Here is a 6,161-nt window from a genome sequence, read left to right on the forward strand (position 1 = left end):
GTTGTTGGGAGAATTAAATGAATTAATGTTTGTAAAGTACATAAAGTATTTGGTACACAAGGCAGTTATAAGTCTGGAGATAGAAGGGTAGAGGTTGGGGCCATGAAAATTGGCTTCCCTTAGAAAATATCACTCTCAGTTGAGGTCACTGTGGGGTCTTTTAATTAAGGCAGATACAGTCTCTTCAGGAAGCTCAGTGGGAATTAAAAGTTTAAAGTTCTCACATTCTCCCACATCCTCCCACATATTACCATTCTAACTCATCCCCCAACTCCCTCTTTTACAATCAATATCATAAGTTTCAAACGACACTGGGAATTTAGTCTAGGGATTCAATGGATGTGCAAGTTAATGGTTTCTTTTTTTAATAATTTTTTATTTTTCAATTACAGTTGGCAAACAATATTATATTAGTTTTAGGTGTACAATATAGTGATTGGACATTTATGTAACTTATGAAGTGATTACCCCAATAAATCTAGTACCCATCTGATACCATACATAGTTATTACAATATTATCGACTGTATTCCTTATGCTATACTTTACATTCCTGTGACTATTTTGTAACTACCAATTTGTATTTAATCCCTTCCTCTTTTTCACCCACTCTCTCAACCCCCTCCCATCTGGCAACCCTCAAAATGTTCTATGCATCTATGAGTTTTTGTTTATTTTATTCCTTAGATTCCACATATAAGTGAAATCATATGGCATTTGTCTTTCTCTGTCTGACTTACTCCACTCAGCACAATACTATCCAGGTCCATCCATATTGTTGCAGATGGTAAGATTTTATTCTTTTTTTCTGGCTGAGTAATATTCATTGTATATATGTAACACCTCTTCTTTATCCTCATCTATGATGGATGCCCAGGTTGCCTCAGTATCTTGACTGTTGTAAATAATGCTGCAATGAACATGGATACACACGTCCCTTTGAAGTAGTGTTTTGGGTTTCTTCAGATAAATACCCAGAAGTGGGATAGCTGGGTCCTTCTTTGTCTCTTGTTGTAGCCTTTGTTTTAAAGTCTATTTTGTCTGGTATATGTATTGATACCCCAGATTTTTTGTTCGTTTGTTTCCATTTTCATAAAATATCTTTTTTCATCCCTTTACTTTCAGTCTGTGTGTGTCTTTTGATCTGAAGTGAGTCTCTTATAGGCAGCACATGTAAGGGTCTTATTTTCTTATCCATTTAGCCATCCTATGTCTTTTTGTTGGAGCATTAAATCCATTTCAATTGAAAATAATTGTTGATAGATATGTAGTTACTGACATTTTATTCATTTTTTAAAATCTTTTCTTCTTCTTAAAGAAGTCCTTTAACATTTTTTGTAATACTGATTTGGTAGTGATGAACTCCTTTTGCTTTTTCATGTCTGGGCACCTATCTGTCCTTCTATTCTAAATGATAGCTTTGCTGGGTAGACTAATCTTGTTTGTAGGTCCTTGCTTTTCATCACTTTGAATATTTCATGCCAGTACCTTCTGGCCTGCAAAGTTTCTGTTGAGAAATGAGCTAACAGTCTTATGGAAGCTCTGTTGTAAGTACCTAAGCTTTTCTCTTGCTGCTTTTAAGATTGTCTCTGTCTTTACCGTTTGGCATTTTAATTACGATATGTCTTGGTGTGGACCTCTTTTGGTTCATCTTGTTTGGGACTCTCTGCACTTCTTGGGCTTGTGTGTCTATTTCCTTCACCAGGTTAGGGAAGTTTTCCATCATTATTTCTTCAAATAGGTTTTCAATTCTTTGTTCTCTCTTTCCCTTCTGGTACCCCAATGATGGAAATGTTGGTATGTTTGATGTTGTCCCAGAGACTCCTTAAACTATCCTCATTTTTTGGATTCTTTTTTCTTGTTACTGTTCTGATTGGGTGTTTTCTGCTACCTTACCTTCTAAATCACCACTTTGATCCTCTGCTTCACCAAATCTACTGTTGATTCCCTCTAATGCATTCTTCATTTCAGTTATTGTACTCTTCATTTCTGACTTGTTCTTTTTATGTTTTCTATCTCCCCTTTTATGTCTTCTATCTCTTTGTTAAAGTTCTCACTGAGTTCATCTACTCTTCTAAGTTCTTTGAGCATCCCTATAACCAGTATTTTGAACTCTGCACTTAGTAGATTGCTTGTCTTCATTCTGTTGAGTTCTTTTTCTGGAGCTTTGTTCTGATCTTTCATTTGGGACCTGTTTCCTTGTCTCCCCACTTTGGCTTCCTCCCTGTGTTTGTTTCTATGTATTAAGTAGGGCTGCTCTGTCTCCCAGTCTTAGCAGAGTGGCCTTATGTAGTGGGTGTCCTGTGGGTCTCAGTGGTGTACTTTCCCTGGTCACCTGAGCTGGGTGCTCCAGGTGTGTTCCTTGTATTGGTTGTATGTGTCTTCCTGCTGTAGTTGAACCCCAGTTGCTGTTTGCATGTCAATGGGAGAGATTGACTCTCAGGCTCTTTGGTTGTGAGGACTGTCTGTGACTACAGTGGAGCTGTTGTGCAGGGGCTGACACTACAGAGCAGGATTCACTTTAGCAGAGCTCTGGTGCCTGCTCAGTCTGTCTTTTGGGTGTGTTGTCCTTGGATGTGGCCCCAGGTGGTCCTCCAGCAAGCTGGCTACCGGGTATGGGAGCCCCAGTTCCTCCTGGGAGGGGCCCCATCACAGGTTAAGTTTGACTACAGCCTGTGCCTGGCATGGGGCCACATGGCATGAGCCACAAAGCAATCCGGAGATGGTTGCCACCTGCACACAGTTTTTAGGTACATCAAGAGGCCAAGCTGTGAACCAAAGCCAGCTACTGCTAGTGCCAGGCTTGGGGCTGCTGAGCATGAGGTATGGGGCACACTAAGGCCGTAAGCTGCTTGATTAGGGTTTGTGAACCTTTGACTGATTTTAGGAAAGTCTGAACATGAGCCAAGACATGCCGTTCGTGTGGAAAATCCACTGGAAACAGCTTGGGTGGGCCCACATGTTGAGTGGGGTGGCATCTCAGAATCACCATGGCAGGGTGACCAGTATTAGCCAAGTTGATGGAGACTCAGATATAGGGGCCGCTTGTGTCTACCTGTTGGAGGAGAGAGGGCTCAACAAAGGAACAATGGCTCTGCCAGCACTTCTGTCTGGGAGAAAGCTGCCCCTCCAGCCTGACAATTCAGTTCTTCCCTGTACGTCCTTGGGGCCTTTTGAGTTGCTGCCCTAGCACTGGAGCCCAGAGTGAGTGAGTCTATAAGCAAGTAAGTCCATGCATGGACCCTTTAAAATAGACCCCTGTGAATCCTGCAGCCCTCTATCTCACTCAGCCATAATCTTCACTGTTTTTCACAGTCAGAAATTGTGGGGACTTCTCTTTCTGGGTCTGGAACCCTGGACTGAGGAGCCTATTGTGGTGCTGGGACCCCTTACTCCCCCAGGGGAACCTCCAGTTGAGCTATCTCTCCCAATTCTCAACTGCCATGTGCGGGTATGGGACCAGCCCACTCTTCATCTCTGCCCCTTCTACCAGTCTAGAGGTGGCTTCTTCTGTATGTCTTTAGTTATTGGACTTTTGTTCAGCTAGATTTCAGGCATTTCTCAATGATGGTTGTTCTGTAGTTTAGTTGTAATTTTGATGTGGTCATAAGAGGAGGCAAGCATAGCATTTACCTACTCAACCATCTTAACTGGAAAATCTAATGATTTCTTTTTATAGAATAACTGGATTTCAGCTTTTGTCTTGAGCAAAGATTTTAGTAATTTGAACTTGCTACTCTTTCTATTTGTGCCTCCAGTCCCATTGGAAGCAGCCACTCCCATGAGGTAGCAGTCCTTTGTACTCTTTGGTTGTGGGTGGATACTCAACTAACCAAAGCCTTGTTTTCAATGTTTACTTCATCCAAGGTAAACACAGATGGTCATTAAAGCACCTATCTGCCACTGCATGTCAAGGAATTCCCAAGCCCTTTTCCTTAATGCCAGCTAGATTTCTGTTGCTTTAGCCCCAACCAACCTACATAATCAAATCTCTCATTTCCTTGAGGGTCCACAAAGGGTGCCATCACTCTGAGTACCAGTTTCTGAATGCGATAGTTATTCATTGAAAGCAGCAGAAATAAACTCTGGTGAATTTATATAAGAAGCGGATTTCCTAAAATTCTATCCAGTATTTCTGGGAAGACTGCATGATCAAGCTCAGAAAGGGGGAGGGTCCACACCTAGAAACACAGCCAAAATCTTGACTGTAGAACAGGCTGGAGCAGAAATATTGGTATTATCACCTGTTGCTATTTCTGGAAACTGGATTTGATGCCATAGTATCGTTTTCTGTACATCATTCTGATTATGCATCCTTTCTAATAATTAATAACATTTATGGTATATTTATAATTGTTGTTCCTTTAGTGGTTATCTTTAAATCTATAACTTTATATCCATTGGTAAACCCTATTTTCTTGGAGATGACACTTATTCCCCATTATGAGATGTGTCAAAACAGCTATTCTTATTCATAGATTTTATTAATTTTTATAAGAATTTGTATTAATACTGGACTATTTCTCTAATCATTTCCATGGGACTATATTTATTGAAATAAATTGGGTTTCTCTTGATACCTGTGCCCAGATTTACAGTGAGGTTTGGCTTTTAACCGAAGGCTCTCATATATTCAAAGCTTCAAAAGATTGCAGACTTGAACCTCTTTGATATAAAATAGTCATTCAGTATATACCCATGATAACAAATACAGAGGTCAAGTTTTTTTTTGCATCAGGACCTTGACTCTTGCTATTCCTTCTGCCTGGAATGTTCTCACCCCCACTATGTCTGGCACTTCATTTTCAGGTCTAAGCTCAAAATGCCATGTCCTCAGAAAGGCCCTCCCTGAATACCTTAGCTAAAGCATGATCCTCCACCTCACCTTTTTCTTCTTCTTTGACTTTTTTATGAAGGATCTTCTATTTCCAGTTCTTTTGCAAAGTTTCTCTTCTCTCTGAGTTCTTTAATCCGTCATGAGCCTTAACTTCTGGAAGAGGATTTATTTCATATTCAGGACAGTCATACGGTTTCTCTCCAGGGGTTCTCTGATGTACAGTGAGTTTTGACTTCTCTTTGAAGGCTCTATTACATTTATCATATTTATAGGGTTTCTCTCCTGTTTGAACTCTATGATTAATAATGAGATATGATTTCTGGAAGAAAGCTTTATCACATTTATTGCATTTACAGGATTCTCAATTTCTTTTCCTGTATGAGCTCTCTGACGTAACATGAGATATGACTTCCAGGAGAAGACTACCACATACAGTACATCCATCAGGTTTTTTTTCTCCTGTATGAATTCTTTGATGAGCACTGAGACTCAGCTTAAGGGTAAAGGCTCTGCTATAAGTTTTCTGCATAAGTTTTCTCTCCTGTATGAGTTCTTTGATGTCTACACAGTGTTGATTCCTCTCTGAAGGTTTTCTCACATTCAGAACATTTATAGTGTTTTTCTCCTGTGTGAGTTCTCTGATGTATAATGAGCTTTATGTTTTCTTGGAAAGTTGTGCCACACTTATTGCATTCATATGGTTTTTCACCTGTATGTGTTCTCTGATGTATGTACAATGTTGATTTCTCTCTGAAGGATTTTTCCATATTTATTACATTGAAGGGGTTTGTCTCCTGAGTGCGTTCTCTGATGTACACTAAGATATGCCTTCTTGTTGAAGGCTTTTCTGCATTCTGCACCTTCATAGGGTTTCTCTCCTGTTTGAGTGATCTGATGAGCAATAAAGAGTGAATTCTTGCTGAGAGCATTTCTACACTCATGAAATTCATAGGTTTTCTCTCCAGCTTGAGGTATGTTATGCTGGACAAACGGTGGATTATGATTATGAGTTTTCTCACCCACATTATAGTCATGGAGTTTCATTCTATTCTTTTTCTCATGCCTGCCATGAATTAATAATTTCCCACATTCATTACATTTATAACATATGAGTTGCAAAGCCTCTATTAGGACTCAGTAAGCCTAAATTATCTTTAAACTTTTCCCATAGAGTCGTATGTATAGGGTGCATGTAATGAAGAAGCCACCCATATGTTCTGAGGATGTGGGTTTACAAATCCATTACTTTGATGACCTCTCTCCTTAGTCACATTCTTCTCATTAATGAATATAGCTTGTCTCAGGTATCTATTTTGGTTTTCCTG

This window comes from Pteropus vampyrus, unplaced genomic scaffold, assembly GCF_000151845.1.
Source record: "Pteropus vampyrus isolate Shadow unplaced genomic scaffold, Pvam_2.0 Scaffold657, whole genome shotgun sequence".
Classification (NCBI taxonomy): domain Eukaryota; kingdom Metazoa; phylum Chordata; class Mammalia; order Chiroptera; family Pteropodidae; genus Pteropus; species Pteropus vampyrus.